A 20,049-nucleotide genomic window follows, 5' to 3' on the forward strand; every position below is an offset into this window, starting at 1 on the left:
ACTTTAAAGAGATTGCACTTGCCTTTGGGTAGCTATTGCAATTTGTCACTAAGAAGAGTGGCAACTTCTGTTTCAGAGGGGCACAAAACAGGTAAATTAAATGCAGCCTTTAGTTTCTTAATGAATTGAAAATATATGTTGACACTAGCTACCTCAGTGTGTTACCTGGATGGAAGCACACTGCCACGGCATAAATGAAAACAACATGGAAGAGGTTAGCATTATCTCTGCATTAGACTTTTATCATCCTTTCTTATAACAATCCACAGACAGAAATGACAGACTGTGTATTAATATTTATTTCCTTTATAGTGTATTATCGTATGGCACATTAAAAGGTCTTACTGCTAAACATTACTCCATTATTTAATCAAGATAAAGAGTGAAGACTTTTCTCCCATTAGCCAGTGTTTACTCCCACAACTTAAAGTTTCTTTAAACACTTTTTACATTCTTTGTATACTTTCCTCCTATAGCTTCACTATCAGTATTATATATTGATTATATATAACAGTATTATATTATTGATTATATATTGGTTTAGACTTACATTGTAACCATCTGATGAACTTTGAAAAGATTGAATTCTTCAGTGTCAGCTTGTTGAGTTTACCCTCATATAGTCACAAAATTACCAAAGCAAATACAAGGCTATTTGCTTGAATACACCAAAAAAATTATGAGTTAACTGTTTTTAGTGAAAGAATCAGTTCGTTCTGACAAAGACAAGTGCCACAGCACAACTCATGTATGTCAGAAATAATATGACTAGCAGACAAAATGAAAAGATCCAAAAAGCCATTGTTCATTGCTGGTTTGCTGCCAATTAATTGTGCATATATATGGTATATATACATTACTGATTATAAGCTTGAGAAGTTGTGGGTTTGTTGGATGTGATTACTGTAACTGGAGTATCATGTGTCACAGTCACAGTAAATCCTGTTTATTTAACCTCAGCCTTTGATCATTAGAAGGAATCTAGAAGGAAACTTCACAGTGTCTTATATAGACTACCTCCTCATGTTTTTCTTTAAAAACACCAAGTGCTTTCCTTTTGCCTAATCAAAACAAACTGTGATTTAAATTGTGCTCCAGGCCTGTCATTTTCCAGTATTTTGTAATCTGTTCCCCAATTAACCAGCATAATTCTCCTTTTTCCGTTGTCCTTTAGAAAAGCTAAACCTTTGCAATTTTGGCCAGATACTTGCTTTTTACTTCTTTGATCCTAGTCAGAAATCTTACTTACAGCAACTATACATTCTTCAAAGTTTAAGACAAAGAAAAGGGCACCCCATTAGGGTCAATGATTCTGTTTCAAAGCTAGGTCAGAACAGACATCCTTGAAAACTACTTTGTATGTCATCCAATAAAATGATACCCACTTCGATTCACCCAAAACTTAACGGCTCCAAGAGTACAACAGAATGCAGAGTTCCCCACATCTGGAAATCAGAATCACACTCAGACTCAACATCAATTTCTTTCCACCCTCATTTTCTGCTAACATCATTCCAACCTGAACACTGGCATTAGCAGATGTGTGCCCTCACTTAACCATTGCAACTTTTCCCAAATGGCCTCTAATCTTGTTGGTTGTCAAGCTGCAGGACAAAAAAAATATCTGTCAGTAAACATAGCTTCAGCTTCCTAAGTCCCTCTGTAATTCTCATTCCAGTCAATGTCAGAGTAATTGCAGTTTCATATGATCAGTGTCCTAGCCCAAGTACAGTTCTCCATCTGCATAAATATTTCCTGATCTGTCTTTTCACCTAGCCCTGGGAGATCAGTAATTGTTTTCTATTATGATTGTTTTACCATTTCAGCCTTTAGCCTCAAGTTCAAGGTGTCTCTGAGTTGCTATCCATGTGAACGTTATTCTGTTTTCAGCATAATATCCTTCCTCATTTATACTGTCATATCTCCTTCTCCTTTCTCAGTGAGAATTGCCTGTCCTTAAACTCTGTATCTGGGTAATGTAATATTACAGCCTATTTCCTGAACTGGCCACATTTCAGTTACTTCAATTACATCAGATTTGTCTTTAAGCAGCAGATGTCCTTGTTCCTCCAATCTTGTTTGCTCTTTCCCTCCCTGCCTCATCATGCCCTCCAGCACACAAAGTGTTCACCTGCTAAACAGTAAACAGAAGCTGGTCTGCCTCACACAAGCATTTTTCATACCTGTCTAAATGGAAGAGAGGGTTGTTGAGCAGTTACTGTTATCTCTGCAAAATCGAAATACAGGATCTTATATCACGTAGGGATTAGTCCCAATTTCAACAATAGGAGGTGCTCAGTAAAACCCTCTAATGTAGACAGGGCAAAACAGCATTACACAGGAAGAGCTTTCCCTTATTTGTAGCTCATGCAAGGTCTTAGACAGTCAACTGGAACTGTTCCCAACTAGAGGAAGGCCTGTATATCAGTTGTAAAAGAGCACCTGTATCGGTTTCTGGTCACCAGTTGCTACACACTAGAATAAACATCAATGCACCTGTGAAAAGACAGGTCCAATACTCATAGATGTCTGCGGGGATTTTTCACTTCACATGAGTGTTTCTGGATCTCAAAGTCAGGCTCTTTGTCATACAGCTTACAATGTAGGTTTTGCCATTTATTTCCACAGACATGTCTGCGTTAGCAAGAAGACCATGATATGCCCTTCCTTTGTCCTGAGGCTGGAACAATTACAGTCCATCTGTCGCTCTGCCTTTTATTCCCAAGGGGATAGGCATGTAGTCTTATATTTTCTGTTTTACGTCTCCAGGAACCCTGGCTGTAGTAGCGCTACAACTCTAAACACCAGAGGCTTCTCTTCCTGCTCTAGGGAAAGACAGCTTCACACCCAAGCTCATCAACATTAGTCATAAAAATGGCATAAGGTTTTCCATCTCACACATTCACTGCACATTTTATTTCATTTTTATTTTACTTGAATACATGTATTGCATATGCATTAAGCAGGCTATGCCAGAAGCATCATTCCAGAAACATATTTAACTCGACAGCTTGCTCAAGTGGAACAGCAGTGTTATTGGACTGAAAGTCCTACCAGAGCAGAGACTTCCAGTGGAAGCTTTCCTTCCCCTCTCTGACCTACCAAGAACAGAGGAACTGCTATTCTCTTCCTCAGTTCTGAACAACACATTACCATGCTGGATTCAAAGTGGATCTAGTCAGTATACAACAACCCAGATAAAGGACAATGTTCTTTCTCAGAATACGCAAATGAGAGTAAAATTATAATCCACTGTCTGCAAGTTCAACAAAACCAAACTGAGCTATCTGTGTATATTTGCTCTCACTAGCATTACTTTCTGATCTACCATGGGTTACATTTACATTTCTGATCTAACTACATTAAAATTACAGAGCAGTGACAGGTATGAATTTGCCTCTCTGTAATTTCTTTCGTATGGAAAGTACATTTTGCTTCCATTTTCTTGTATTTTAAAAAAAATTAGAACATTTGGCTTTTTAAGTGCCTACAAATGAGTTGAAAGGATGCCAAAAAGAATACGTCAGAAGCATGATTAAAAATTCTATAAATGAAACACATGAAGTATCAGTGGCATGAGGTACTGACCAAAAAATCATCAGAAGGCATTGTGGCACCTCTAAGGGAACAATAAAATATCTTGAAGCACTGAGAAAGCATAGTCAGGTATGTGACCGCTAAGTAAGTTGAATTCAAGCACAAGTGAAAAAGAATGTATTTTTTTTCTCTTCTTTTCACAAGTCTAACCAATTTCTAGGGCTGAAGAAGAACACAAGTTAGCAAGGTCATGGATACTGCAAATTAAAATGTCTAACTCATATTAGCTCCTCTGTACTCTATAAATGGTAGTTAAATGATCCTCACAGCTCCCAGGTTAAATAACTAGCTCACTTTTACAAGTGGAAAAGTGTCCGCTCAGGTGCCCAATCTGACATAGGCATAGGTATTCTTTTTTAGTCAGCTATCTAGATTTCCACCCTTCTGCTGCATTATTTGCAAAAGATGAAAGAGATGAGTCATTTAATTTTGAGATACACCTCATGGAGCAGTGTGCTGTGCCCCCATGTGTGAAGCTGGTCTGTTCACCAGCACTTAACTCAGCTTTCCTTTCCTGTGCTTAGTTTGTCTATCATTATAAGGTCAGTTTTGCTGCAGAGACTGGGGAAATTGCAGTCCCACTGCATTAGCATCATTACAGTGTTAACCAAATTCTCTCAGAACCAGCACTCTAATTAGAGCAGTACAAGACCCATCTGAAAAAAGTAAAGCTCACTACTGTTACTTTTATTTATTCCACAGGTGCTAGAGAGCCAGATCAGAAAGACAGCTGTACTGCATCCAAAGCTGCCCTGATTCCACAAGAAACTTGTCCTGTCCTCCTAGCTCACCAGGCTGCCTGGGACAGTGGAGGGCTCTGCAGTTTCCCTGAAGGTCATTAAGAGGTAATTTTCTATCACTCACATATACTGTACACTCTCAGACTGCAACCAAAACAGGAATTCTTATAGAAAGATTTAGCTAGCCCACCTTTATGGATTATGATGACCATTCTGATTCCTAACTGACCAGAAAAGAGATGGCAAATGTTACTTCTACCTCAAGCTCACAAATATTTTCTGTTGCAAGAAAGGAGATGTGATTGCCCTCCTTAGGATAGGTGGTTTCCTTGGTTTCCTGGCAAGAAATGCATATATTTACAATACTAAGAGTCTTATTCAAGTATATGTTGCCAAACATTTCTGGCCTAGAAATACTGCTGTTTCCGATTAGTTATTACACCAACTATGTATAATGCCATATGGCCTTAATAACATGCCTGTCACTTTCAAAGAGTAATTACTTCAATGTTGGCAGCATTAATCTGCAATATTTGCTGTCTCTTTGGATGACATCGTAATGGTGCAATGCAAAAGTTATCAACATCTCCCAGGCTGTGAGAAAGGCAGTGTCTGAACAGATTATGATTTAAACCAGGCAAGGGCATTTTTCTCGAAAAACAATGAATTATTTTTGCTAATGCTATTATTAGGAACATTTGGGAAGGGAAGAAGGGACCACATTACTCATATAGAATTGCTAGAATCCTCCAAGATTCAAAATTTGAATATAAAAAAATGCAGAAAAAACCCTGCCTATTTCCAGATAACTCAAAAAAGTAAAAAATACAATTGCTAAATTAGAAAAAAATAATTTGTTATTATATTCTGTGGTCAACAAGCCAGCTAAGGACACCACTTATATCTGTAGGTTGAGTACAGATTTTAAATCCTTGTGCCAATCTAATCTGGAGGATTCTAATTTTAATTGCTGGATAAAAAAGATGCTGTGGCTTTGTAACTGATTAGAGGTCCCCTACAAGAGTCAATGAGCTAGATGTGGCTGCCCTCTAGGTATTGCAAAACTGCTTCATAAATTTGTGAAGCATTAGTTCACACGTGACTAATCATATATATCACTGCAGTCTCAAATGACTTATGGCCTGATTTGGTCTCATTACCCATATAGTGAAGTGATGTCTGCCACACTTTTAATTGCTTGCAAGTCTGAGAAGTGGAAACAGAAATCAGAATTTGTTAGCCTGCACAACACGAAGTAAAATTAACATGCTGAAAGCCTGGACTTATGTTCATCCTGTGCACACATGGACTAATATCCTGTCAAGACATACATATGTTCTTAGCATTATTACCATTAACATTCCTGCTGATGTAAACAGAAGTAAAGTTAGCACATGAGTCTGAGCAGAACTAGAACCAGAATGACATTACCACAAGGCAAGACAAAAAGCTCAGAGATAGTACCATATCTTCCTTGTCAAATCATTCACAAGAACATGTGGAAAACCAATGGTATCAAACATTTGATATATGACAGTACTTAAAAAATCATCTTAAGATTAATGTAAAATATCTGTGTGTAGATCTTTTCTAGACAGAAAAAAGCCCACCTGCTTTAAAAGACCAATAAAGCCTTCATTTGCCATTCTGTTTTCTTCAAATGCTCAGTCCTGACCATAAGCACCTAAGGGCTTCTAGAAACCGCATATACTGAATAGCCTGGATGCTTACATACCCACTCACAAAGTCAATATCCACACCCTTATGCCCATTTCACATGCTCTATATGTTTGCCAGTGTATGGACCTATCCCAGGTTTTATAATTTTTTTTCTTGGATGAATACTTTTACAGTTACAGTTCTACATTAAATTTGGATAGATCCATATGATATGCTGCACTGATGTTATAGTAAGGTATATACATAGAAATACAAATTATTCACATTTCATTGAAAAGGAAAAACATTAATACTATATCCTGTCTTAATCTGTCAGTTGGACATACATAAAGAGGAAATCTCAACCAGGGATACAATTAATGCACTTGCACAGAATCCAAGTCATTATCTGTCATTACCAGAGTACTGCTCATTACCTGGTACAGAACAATATCTCTACATTGAAAGGCAGGGAATTCAGCTATGCAACAGAACTGTGGTATTCCTAATGAAAGAAGTCACTTTGGATTTTCAAGGATTTCAATGAAACAGAGGCCTCTGTCTCTACAGAATGAGAGACAGACAACAGAATTTGAAAGAAGTGATATTACAGGCTTTGTCTGATAATGGAGAAGACATGGACTTATCTCTAGGCCTGGCAGTTGATCGTTATATACATCAACTATAATTTACTATACACAAAACCATGATGATCCACTTTTACCTCCCACCACATACTTCATTGTAAATAATAGAGACATTCCTTCAGCATGTTCTACTTTTTGCAGACTGCCACTCATTTCTGACACTATCATTACAGATTATGGTTTTTGTATAGGAAAGAATGATTAATCATTTTTGTGAAAACACAAAAGCTGATAAATGAAAGTCAGAAGGTGCTTCGGTATAAAAATCCCAAGTCTAGATGGGCACAAGCCTACAAAATACAACAGCATTGAAGATTCTGAAAGCAGTTGATGTGTTACCATGGTCAGTTCCAATAATAAAAACAGGCTTTATTTTTATAGGATATGCCACAACATATAGAGCAAGAGAGTCTCTTTTGGTGGTGTTTGCTAGCAAATTCGATGTCGAAATTCATAGTTATTTCACTGGATGAATCCAAAACAAAGCAGAATGCCTATACTGCATACACTCTTTTGTTGCTGCATCATTGCTCTCCTCTGAGCTCTACAAAGCACTCAAGGACACTGACCTGCTTTTCATATCCTCAGATACAGTCAAGCAATTCCTAACGGTATTTCTATGCCACATGATCTAATCCTGTGTAAAGATTTTAGGTACCTTTGAGCAAAAAATCCTGCGCAGCATAAGTCACATAATCGTATTAGTGCAGCTCTCCACAGGGGCTAAATAGCCTCGTTGAGAAGGACTTTGCTGAGCAGGGCTTCTCAAGTCAGGCTTGGCAGCTCCCTGGTGGTAATTCAGGTATCTGCTTTGTGCTGTGCAGACACCCCTTTGTTTTCTTTTATGAAGATCTGGATCACCCTCAGCTTTGCTTCTGCTGTTTTTTTCCCTAGCCTGACTGGTTCCACAGTCTTTTATTGCAGATCAAGAAGCATACCTCTGATTTACGTATGTGGCTGCTGTCAAGATTACAAAATAATATTAACCCTTTCATTTCAGTGGGAAGAACTGCTGCATAGCTAAAAAAATGAAGTTTCCACACTCTAAACAGGCCAGGACTGTGCTTTGTTACTAGCACTCAGAGCATTTGTGGCCACCCTCGTGAGAACTTTAACATAAAGAAATGAAGTAATAAGTGTGCTCATCACTGCTCGAGGGGATGCCTGAGACCTTCCATTGCTAATGGACCTTTTTTTGCCCCTTTGACCACTGAAGTTTAATCTGCTGTCAGGGCAGCATAATTTCTGGTGATTACAGATTTATTATAAAAGTATTAATGATATAGTACAGACTGGTTTCCTGCTTATATATGTGTGCCTTACAGTATAACATACCCTAGAAATATGCTGCTGAGATCAAGCCAGACTGAGAAATGACAATCCAAAAGAACAGTGATCAGTCTTCTATATGCAATAAGCTGCATATAATGGTCTTCACTGTCAAAGGTCACAAGACACTTGGTCAGAGGGCCAAAGAAGACAGGGACCTTCCATGAGAGTTCACAGAAAGGAAATGAAATGGCAGAAGACATTTGGGGTACCTGCAGTTGGGTCCCAGTATGGCCACGCAACATCAGTCTCAGTAGGCTCTGCTAGCTCCCCTTCTCTAACAACAAGGGTTCAGGATACTTATCAGACCTTATTCCAACAGCACAGCTGTCAGCTCCTCAGGTAACCCCATCCAGAAGGGAAAAAGCATCTGAAGTGCTCAGGAGCTGCTTAGGACTGCCTTTACCATTCTTATAGCAGTATTTTGTACTTCTAAGCCTTACAGGAAATCTGTGAATTATATATAGGACTTGCATCCTGCAATGATTATAGAACACCCTGAATAATTCAGCTGCATTGCTGGTAATCTAGCAATGCTCAAATCTAAGATGCTGCTTAGACTTGAACAGCTCTAATTTGTTTGAGTTGTTTGGAATGATCAGTTTCTTCCTGAAACAAGTTTTGCTAAAAGTTTATGACATGCAAAACATTTGAGATGCCACCAGCAAAATAGCTCCTCCAGCTGAACTGCTTGCCCAGAGCTCATTTCAGAAGGATGGGAAGTCATTATGTACCAAAAAACCAAGCACCAGCACATTTCCTTTTCTCTTTGCTTTCCTGTTCCCTGCAAATGATGATGGCAGCATCTACTCATACAGAGATCCCAACAAAGGATGTTCCTCATAAGGATGTGACTTAGTGAAAAGGGGAGTAATGAAAGCATATAATTTTATCAGTCCTGTTCCTATAATTGCTGGTCTTCTGAATCTGAAAATTCTCTGTTGGTCTCCAGTGACAAATATAAAAATGAGGGACCAAGATAGGTGGGTGGGGATTGGATAAGAGTATTTCCTAAAGAAAAAAATTAAATACAGCAAAACAAAGCTAAATACTCAGAAAGTTTCAGGAACGTAGTTTTAGTTACTGAAGAAATTGAATGGCATCTCCACGGATTTTACAAACCTTGTCATAAAGACAAAGTCATTCTGATCGAATCGATCCACTCCAGAGATGCTGGAGATAAATCAATCCTCAGAACTCAGATACAGAATCCATTTTCTGTGATTTAAGGATTCATTAAGCATCAAATACATACTACACTACATGCATCTACACTACAATTATCAGATGCATGCTCTTAACCAATAACAAATGTGAGATAAATTAGAGTAAACCTTGATGAAAGAGATTTAAGTTAATTACTTTGAGTCCATATTTAGAACCGGCTAAAAGAATGCATGTATTTTACTATTATTAATTTATTATAACTCATTAAGTGACAGTAACTCAGTTGTGTATCAGATCTTCAGTGGCTCATCTAATTATGTAAACATGTTTTTAAATGCATGATTATAACTTCTTGCATGTTGCAACTGCACACTTTTAAATTAGCAGTCCTTTTATCTTTCTAAATATCCAAGTGATAGAAAATTATAGCATATTTATGTGAGAGGTTAGATTTTATTTTAAGTTTTCTCATATTTTCCATAAGATTTCTATGTCTAAGTAAAGAAAACCCTTCCCTAAATATCCTTGTAGTTCCACACCTAAATTAAGTTCTTCTTTCAGCAGTACTGCACAGCCTTCCCAAAGATGGATGCAAGCATAGTGGTTGTTTGTTTCAAGGTTGCTGTTAAGAAGGAACAGTATCAATCCTGTAGGTCAGCACAGGAACTAGTAAAGGAATGCAGCACCTGGACGCAGGGTGTAGTTAGCAATATTTATGCTTACCGGGCTAGTCATCCTCTGTGGCCTGCAGTGTGTATCTATAATTTCCCAAGACAGATCTGCCATTACACACATCACCCAGTGAGTGCAAACAGAAAGATTTATCAGCACATTAACAAATGTCTTCATGAAGAACAAACAAATACTTCCCTCAGCAAAATTAAAATTAAATATCGGTGGCATGGCTGCCAAATGTTCATCTGCACACTAACTGGCTTGCACTGAGATCAAAGATCAGATACTTTTCCAACAATTTTAAACCTCCTGAGGGCCAACCTATGGAAAGGGGACTCAAGGATGGACTGGCGAGTAAGCAGACAAGAGAATAGAAAAGCAAAAGAAGAAAATAAATGAAAGATTAATGGCATTAGCAGAAATCTATTTGTTCTGCAGAAGATTTTAAGGCCAGGCACCACTTGCCTAATTACAAGTGACAAAAAAGTGCTGATGAGATTCAGCATTGCCACTGTTGTGAATACCAAGGAAATATACTCAGTTATGTGTGAACTCCAAAAATTCTTTCAAACGCTATAGAAAACTATGGTTACAGATCAATGCTCACGAAGACTGACACAGTGGCATAGCATTTGATTTAACCCCAGAGTCTAACCACTTTAGAAACATGAACACCTTTAGCAGCTTTTTCTGCAAGCTTATTCTTACACACACACAAAAAAGGAAAAGCTAAAATTTTCATCCTTCCCAAGCTTATACTATAACTAGGACAGAAGAAGTATCAGGTGTTCTTATCAATCTATATACAATACATTCACAATAATGAACCCTACAGGTCCTACATAAAGGGACTGTGTCCCTCCAGTTTCTCTGTGTGACAGCTCACTAGTAGCTTCTTCTGCTGGAAAACTGATTTTCTTCTGAAACTGCTGTAAAGTGAAATGGTTGTTTCAAATGCAGCAATGCACCATAGGTGCAATTTAACTTACAAAATCCCAGCTCTCTTCATAACATCTATAAATCTCTGCCCTTTAGACCAGAACTATCATGCATCCCAGCTTGCTAAGCCCTCCTAATTTAATGACACACATTTATTTGGAAATACTGTAACAGAACAGCTTCAAAAGCATTACTTTGGCATTATTACACTGAGAGAAATTATGGTGGTTTGGGGTCTTCTAGCCTAATTAGATTCCATTTTGTTCAGTCATCCTCAAATGAAACTTCTGTTTTCAAAGGATTTTGTGAACACTCTGCTAATGAAAGAGAATTTATAGTATTTATGGGGCAACAGTATAAATGGAATTTAATAGCCAAGTGCCAGCAGGGAACCGTCTAATCTTTATCGAATGCTGATTAGCAACCAAGGATTTCTGGTGAGATAATGAGTCCTGGACTGGCTTCTATCCAGTTTTTGACACTGGCACCAATGTACATCTACTAATTGCTAGAGGAATACATATAATAACTGAACTTCAACTAATTAGTGGAGATTTAGTTAGGTCATTGAAGTTTATATATTTGAAATTCACAAAAATATCAAAAGTCAGATAATCACCACAGGCACAATGTACACCTTAGTTTATCCTATGCAAATAAATTATGAGATGAATTTCCAGAACTGGTGACTCCTCAAGAAACTTAGCACTGCAATTAGAATGCATTACAGTAACTTCCTTCAATCCAGACCTAGGAACTAAAAATAGTTCCATGCCAAACTGAATAAGCCCTGCACATCTCAGGTGCCCATAACAGGATCTGCCTGTGAACTTAATCATCAGGTCCCGAAAGTTCAAGTGACCAAACCAAAATCACCAAATTCAGAGAACTTTAGCATCTAGATCCATTTTTTCTGTCCTCACTAAGAAGGCCACCACACTGAAATTTGAGAGATTACACTTGAGACACAGTCACTTGCACTGCCAAGCACAGAATTTTATGTGTTTCTAGAACCAAAAGCCCAAATTTTTTAAGTTTTTATATTTGAATGGACTTTCGTCTCCATTCAGCAATCCCCAAAATGTCATTTCCCTAAGTGCTAATACACATTTTAAAATCCCTGACTACTTACGTAATTGCAAAAAAATACACTAAAAATCTCAAGGTCTGTAAAAAAAAGAGCGGCACTGAATAAAATGCGAAAAGCCCCAACACCCAACAAACCAAACCCACCCAAATACTGCTTTCCTTCTCCTGGTACATGAGAAACAATGGTTCCACAAGCATCGCACTCAATATGTGTGCAGCAGAGGAGAGCTCCAGCTCCTGTCTCCCATCAGAAACTCCTGCAACTCCAAAGGTATCCACAAACCTTAATTCACAATATCTATCAGTGCAACGTTCTTGTCACAGGGCTAGGATCCCTCAGCAGTTACATACCTGAATGATAAAACCCAACAATGCAGTGAAAAAAGTTTATCCCCCTTTTCCCATTGTGCCATAAAGCTTAAACATCCTCTTAAGTGAGCAAGAGGGATACTGCCATTAATTAGAATCTGTTAAACAAGTAAGGATAAAAAAGCTAATAATTCGCAGATGCCAGTGGACAGGTGATAGAATAAGACCACTATTAAAGAAATCTGTACAGCATTATGAGCAATACAGACTGAGAGGAATTTCAAAACACTTATTTGACAAAATGAAATTTGAAATGAAAAAACGAAATAATACACGTTCCACCCAGCTCAAAAATGCACTTTCAAAATACATGTAATTGCTGTTTTAGCTTGGAAAGGGGAAGCTGCAAAGATAATTAACTTACATAACATTTCAAACCTATTGTATTAATGTCGTAAATATATACACCTTTAATGGGTGGTTACTGATTGTAATTACATCTCAGTGGGTGAAGGAAACAATTACTTCAGATTCAACAGTACAAATCCCCAAAGCTGAAAGGATGCATTTGAGAAATCTCTTGCCATTACTCTCTCAGGTTGTTTTGACCCAATTCAAGATAGCAAAAAACCTTGAGACTGTATAAAATGACAGTCCTGAGCAGGGAGATAGAGAGAAAACACACAAGACACAACAGTGATGTTATCAGTAGATGACCAATGGCATAAACTGACAGCACTTTAATTACTCTGTAAGAGTTGCCCATATGGAAGTTTTCAGTTTGTTAGTTGCAAAGTACTTTGAAGAATAAACTGCACTAGATTCACTGTGGAATGGTGATAGATAAGCACACACAGAAGGAAAAAGTACTGGAGGCTTGCTAATGCATTCCACATTTTTCTTATTTGTCTTTCCCTTTGCTTATCTATAACTGATCCAGAAATAAAGACGTGAGAAACCAAGTAATTAATCTTATGCAGAAGATAGGTAAATAATTTCATGCTTATTAGCATACAAATCAACATCATGGTTTTCTGGAAGTTTTTCTCTAAAATCCTTCTGGAGCTTCAAAAGCTCTGCAAAATCTGTATTGATGGCATGATCTTCTATGGGCATTCCATATAAAGAATACCTCAAACTCTGTCTCTCTGAAGTACTTCATGGGAAAAAAATAAAAAGAAAATAAAATTAGTATTCATCTTTATCCAAAAAAAGAAATGAAATTTTGTTGCAGTGATGACCTTCTGCATAGCTCAGAAAATAAACTTTGCTTATGCATCTGTATTGTAGCCTGCAGCTAACCTAATTTTTTCTAATTAATTTATTTCCCATAAGGACTACAGTGACTAGCAGGTGGTTCTTCACCTTCCAACTGCAAGACAATGCATACAAGGAGATGGATGTGAGCTACGCTGCTATTCTGGACACCATGGAAGGTTTGAATTCCAGGGAGATCCTGCTCTCCTAACTCTGTAATGAATGGGGTTTTTCTTGTGTCCTCAGGAGAAAGGTGTATTTGTCTGTGATTGTTATCTGTTGCCTCTGGAGTTTTTCCTAATTGGAGCATTTTTAAAAGTTACCATTAATTGCGTGTAAGGACTGTGGGGCATGAAAACCTTCAAGAAAGGAAGATTTTTATCCTATCTGTTTTCAGTAGCCATCTCTCATTACGAAAAAAAAAACCCCAACAACAAACCACAACAGAACAACAAACATAGGTACAGTGTTGTTTTGCTCCAAGCAGATGAATCAGTGTAATATACCATTTGCCAGTTCCTCTGCAGAGTGCTGCTTTGGGACTCTTGAAGTTGGATAGAATGAATCAACTATTATGTTCAGAGATAATTATTTCCTTGGATTACATTGGTCTTGCTCTCTTAAATGCAGATCCCCTGAAACATTTCTCATGTTTGGAGGGTTTGGACAAAATCCACACTAGTTATCTCCTCTGTATAATTGAGAATTAGACTTCAAGTGCACAAGAATATTCATTGGTAACACAGAACACAGGACATCTTCTGAAAACTCTTTTAATTTATCAAGCAGCATAGGGATATAACTGGAGACAGGAGGTGGCAAAAAGTTCATAGCAATGGGTAGCTTCATGGGGTTTCTGGGGGTTTTTTTTTTGAACTTTTATGACCAGTGAGAAACACCTCTGGTGTAGAAAGATATGCATATAAGACACTGTTTCATAGACTTTTGTCTTTTTACAAAAGGGAAAAGCCAGAATCTGTCTTGAGTGTGTGAAGAGCTTGGATGTCCCCATTACTGAATACCATTCCTATTTATACCCTGTTGGATATTTGCTTAACAAGTCACAGCTGGCAGGCTGAAAAGCTACTGTAATGTAGCTAGTGCATGTTCAGAAAGTAATGTCAGGGATGTAAAATAAGACTATCAAAGCATTAATTTAAAGGAATTCCAGAATAAAATGAATTTCATTCTGTGTAACAATGTTTAAAGGCTGTATTATGAATTTGTAGCGGACCTAAGGGCACAGGAAAAAATATAAACCCTTTACACTTCTAAGAAGGCTTTTCTAATTTAGGTCCAGGATTTCAGTTAGAAACAAGAATTCTCACCCCTTCACTCTGTCCCATTCTATCTGTATCTGGGATTTCATTTAAGTCCCTTTTAAAACAGAACCTTTCTCTACAGTTTTGATGTAGATTCATTTTCCCATAGAACCTTTGCAGTTTCCTCTTATGCCTAATGCTGAGACCTAAGGGTCCTTGTTTCCCCTACAAAGTCAAATTACAGGCATGTAAAACAAATGGAGAGACTACAGAAGAGCATTCTTTTTTGCATACTTTTTCAGTTTATTTTCAATAAATAAGTTCTTGAATAAATTAAGATGTCTCTGACTTCTCAGAGGATGTAAAAAAAAATTTAAAAAAGGCAGTGAGAAAAAAGCATATAATCATACGTATGATAAAATTAGTAAGAGCTACCAAAGACAGTTGTTTAGTAAAATAATCCCGGTGCAGAAGCCTCGACAAATGAAAAGCATACAGCACAGTAGAGTATCTCTGCATGCAAAGTGACCTAAGGAAAGTAGACACCGGTCATTCAGTCACTGCAGTCTGATTTTTATCTGGCCTTGATTAATAAAAAAGTTAATTCTTTTTCTAAAATGCCTGATGAGCAGTCTCATTCCAGGTGCGCCTATTTGACCTACAATGAAATATACCTTCTGGCACCCAACCTGGAGATCAGAAGTTGTTGGTCACAAGTCACAGTCTGAATATGCTTTATTTTGAAAGGAAGTGACAGCTGTTTCTCACCTGAATCACACTTGGTATATTCCTCTACAGGTAATCAAGACAATTTGGAACATACATAGCAAGAATGCTTTTCATCATCAGCAGTATATGCTATTCATGTGTTACTAAGGTAAGGAAATGTTGGCAATGTACTGGAGAAATGTTGCAGAAAAGTCTCAAGATTAATTTCTAAGTAGCAGACCTTTCTAGAGTAGCTTTGGGTATAACTATACCTACTTTATTTTCAAGACCAGCATTTCTAGACATTTGCTATTGGATTTGGAACCTTCCAAAGCAAGTGGAGAATGCAAAATTCAGAGATGTAACCTGATAGGTGACTTTAATGTTTATTCTGTATACAGGTAATTTGGTATACTCTACCCCCTTGGCTTGCTTAAGCTACCAAGGAGATCTCGGCAAAAGCCATTATGATTACTCAAGTCCAAAACTCAAATGTCAGGATAAGCTTCTTAGAATATGAATGCTTACTAGACAGCTCCATTTCTGGCTTCTTATTCTTCCAAACTTTCTCTTTCTTTAAAAATTATTTTGATATTTTAAAAAGCATGGGGTTACATTAATTTACTGTAATTGAACACAGAAATAGAATATTGATTTGCAGAGACTAATTGGACACTGCCCATCCATTTACATGAATAAATGTCTAACAGGCACATAAAATTACAGCAACTGTGCTTGAATATTGGACACTCAATTCCGTTCAGCCAGGCTTCTGAAGTGATGGAAAACAAGGCTTTGGACTGTAAATTTAAGTTTCCTCAAAATCTATTTTTCCTTGCTTTATTACCATTGACAAACCGTCTTTGCTTTGTTTATAATGCTCACTGAATAATACAAAGGCCTGGTACATATTATACTTGAGATAGGTAAGCTATATGATAAATGGAGTTCATTTTTCTCATGTTGTTAATATAAAGACTAATAATGTATTGCTATTTCAAATGAGCTGCTGTGTTCTCTAAGTCTTTGACCATATATCCTTTGTACAGAGGTTATTTATTATTTCTATTGCACCACTGGTGTACATAGCTTCTTACAATTACTGATTATATGACAGGAGAAAGATTTCAGTCAATCACGGCCAAGAAGAAAAAAGTAATTTTCCCACCTCTGCTGATAGCTTTATTAGCATCAGGCTAAATTCATTCCTAGGTAACATCATTGATTCCAGTGGAACTACAAACAGAATGAATTATGTGCTCACACCCCATTTATTTTTCTGCCCTTTCACAGTTAGCCACCACAGCTTATCTCTTCTATGCCCTGAAGATGGACAGTCCAATTTTTAGGGTGCCTTATTTAAGGAATGGAAGACCTCAGTTCATTTCACTTTGCACTAATTACTTCAGCCAGCCAACCCTTTCAGACCTCAGCCCCAATATCAATAGGCTAAAAAGCACCTCTTCTGCTCTGCATCCACTGCATATATTTCAGTTATTTCTGTTAGGTGAAACAGCCTCAAAAGGATGCCCTTGCTCCCAGAGTCCCCAAAAGCCTGCTAGAAGGGCATTCTCGGGCCATATGGGAGATCTGGATTCAAGGCCCTGCTACAAATCAGGTTGAGTCTTTTAGATCCGAGAAGAGTGAATGATTTACAGTAGGCTTTTGGGTTTATTGAGGTGTACATTCACCAAATATTACAGTCAGCTGCTTTCCCTGCAAAGTTCCAAGACAAAGCCCTGAAAACAGCTATCAGGTTGACTAACAGACAGAAAAGAAACACTGGTTTGAAAATCCCCAGGGATTATTTGTGAATTATTTCTTTAGAAAGGTTGACAGTTTCAGCAGTTAAAAGATACATGCTTCCTTACTTGCATCTAAGCTTCACGAGGTTTTTGCTGCAGAGAAGCATGTGTTTTGGGATCCCAGCAGTGCTTCAGTGTTTTCCCCAGATCTGAAAGTGACAGCTAGATGCTTTCATAGAAATCCAGAGACTTCACTTAGGTATAAGAGCAACGGTATTTGTAGATTGGAGTCATGGTTTTGTTTTAACAACTTACTACAAAGGCTCTTGGTTTCCTATCCTCAAATAACAAGCAACCTCCAGAAATTATTAAATAACAAAGATATCTAGGAGAAAAAATCTGATGTTTCTTTGGCCTGGTCAGAAGAGCAAAGGTCCTTTCCTTTAATTAAGTCTAATACCTGTTAATTTGTAGTCATTTCAGGTTAATTGCTACTTACCTACTATATGGAATTTCTTACCTACTATACTTGACTTCATGAACTGCTTATAGCAAGCTTAGAAAACTGGATCTGGGTCAGTGAGAGAAAAAGTTGTTGCTCTTAATAGCAGCTTTTAGAATAGAGAGTATTAAATCTAGTTCAGTTAGGATTTGCCTTCTAAAGGTATGTTGTCTATCCAGCTCTTTCAGCAAGGGATATCCAGCATCTCTTCTTGAACAGCAAAGTACATCACTATCTTTCTTACTTCACTTGATTAATGTAAATGATTTGCCTGCAGCAATCAGACTCTGTTTGCCAGGATAGTCATTATACAGTGACAGAGATTAGTGAGGTACTTAATCAAAACCAGCAGTGATTGATACTCTGTCAGTTTTGGTCTTTAATCAGTGAAGCTTTCATCCAATCATCAGCCATTAAAGAGTCTCGTTTATCTGATTACTTTTGGAGTATTGGACTTAAAAAAGAAATATGTAAAGGTAAGCTATAGCCTTCTTGTGACATTATCCAGACATATGACTGCTTTTTCAACTTCCTGTGGTGGGAAAAAAACCCCATGCATATCAACATTTATACAGGATGGTTTGCTCAGATGGTTGGGATGAGGACGGGGAAGTTTTCAGTTCAGCTATAGAGCACAGTAGAATTTAGCCTCTGATCAACAATGACCACAACTCATTTTCATTTTATAGCTCCTTGGAGGTCTACTGTAAATGAGCTGGTGGTCTCAGTACGGTTCCTAGAAAGTAGCAAAGGTGCCAATAAATTTGTCACTTTTCATTTTTTCTCATAATGGCTAACCTATATTACAGGATGGAGAAACCAACTGAAATCACTGACATTTCTTTCAGAACGTATATATAATTTAATATGTGACACAGCATGAGCCAGCTCCTGGATGGAACTTCCTCTGCACATTAGCAACATGTCTAATCACTACAAAATGAAAGATATGTTTCACAGTGTGTACCACGAAACTACATAAATCCCAAGCAATTATTCAAGAGCTTTAAGAATCTCTCAGTTTTGATGAAGTATGGTATAAACAAAGCCTAAATTGGACTGTCAGGTAGTGCAGAGTTATTAAGGAGAGAGAACTTAATGCCCAGTTTTGATGTATGGTGAGGTGCAAAACCAGCTTGTGAAAATTATACAGTTGAGCTAGATCCCCTAACATGTAGAAAGGTAAATAAAATCAAAATAAGAAAGTTGTGAGATTCCACTCCCTCCTTATAGTCACACTGTAATGGAATAGAAAGACAAAACCCGTCAATTAAATAGCTGCAAGTCTAAAAGGTACTAAAAAGACAGGATATAGACTGACCAAACTCAATCACAGAATTAGGAAAAATATTCTTGCTTCACATTCTGAGAATAGTGCATTTTTTAAAATGCATGCCAATATGTGAAATTAGGACAATGGTACATTTACTCATGGAATGTCCAAGCAATATTGTTATCCAGGAGAATATGTACCTTTCACAAGTGGAAACACACGATTGATTCCGAGTATTTAGCTAGAAAAATTGATTCCTAAAAAATATATCCTCTTATGCACATGATTGGTGTAATCACATAATAGTAAATGAATTTACACAGGTGGAAAAATCAGAGTATTCTCGAAAGCCTGGACAGTCATATTAACTATCACCCAAATCTCACTAAATTAAGGGCATTGGAATAATTCCTCAAAGCAGCTGCTTCAGCTATATACCCAGATTCAGCAATAATTTAGCTGAAAGAATAGTCTATTAAATACATATCATGCTCTTAATTCTTGGCTCAGTGTTAATGTGTTAGTGTAGAAGAGATGCATGGGTAAAAAAGCTTGGTGCTTGAAAAAGAGTAAAAGCATGTATGTGTGGTAGATAAATCTGGCAGTTTGGAGATTATCATGTTGAATATTGGTATTCCGTAAATTATGGAATTTATTCACACCAGTTCTATTTCCATTGCTGGGATAGAAGAAGTGCTTATGTTTAGAAATGAAAGCCTGATTTTTCTATTACTACAATCCTTCAAAACAATTAATATAAATGGCTTTGGAAAAAATCCATAGTTTTAATTTTATTTTAAAGTTCAAAAAGGGTATACTGACTGTACATTTTCCTGACATCTAGAATTAAAACCAGGCATGGTGGCAAGAGTAACTGTAGCAATTTGCAATGGAACAGTTAAGCCACACAGTACTACTATGCTGGGTTGAATTTTAATTGAGATAATAAAAACAACTAGTGACTGAACCTTATTTTGTCCTAGAAACAAAATTGACAGAACTCAAGTTTGCTTCCCAGATATGAGATCTCTGATTCACTGAACACCAGAGCAAATCAGGAGAAACTCGAATGAAGCTGGCAGCATAGTTTGCTATAACAAGACTGGAAATCAGAACTTCAGGACTTGATGGTCAGGAATAAAATGCTGAAG

At 37.3% G+C, this 20,049-nt stretch overlaps 1 long non-coding RNA gene across 3 annotated transcripts in view; it reads right to left on the reverse strand.

Moving 5' to 3' along the window:
- LOC129785124 (uncharacterized) overlaps window positions 1–20,049 on the reverse strand; it is a 176,572-nt gene that overhangs the window by 16,447 nt on the left and 140,076 nt on the right. For 2 of the 3 annotated variants that reach the window (XR_008748727.1, XR_008748726.1), the window contains exon 6: window positions 1,559–1,604. The exons of the other annotated variant lie outside the window; for it this stretch is intronic. This is a non-coding gene — a long non-coding RNA (uncharacterized LOC129785124). The remainder of the gene's footprint in view (window positions 1–1,558; window positions 1,605–20,049) is intronic. 3 annotated transcript variants of the gene reach the window in all.

Source organism: Falco peregrinus, chromosome 9, assembly GCF_023634155.1.
Source record: "Falco peregrinus isolate bFalPer1 chromosome 9, bFalPer1.pri, whole genome shotgun sequence".
Taxonomy (NCBI): Eukaryota; Metazoa; Chordata; class Aves; order Falconiformes; family Falconidae; genus Falco; species Falco peregrinus.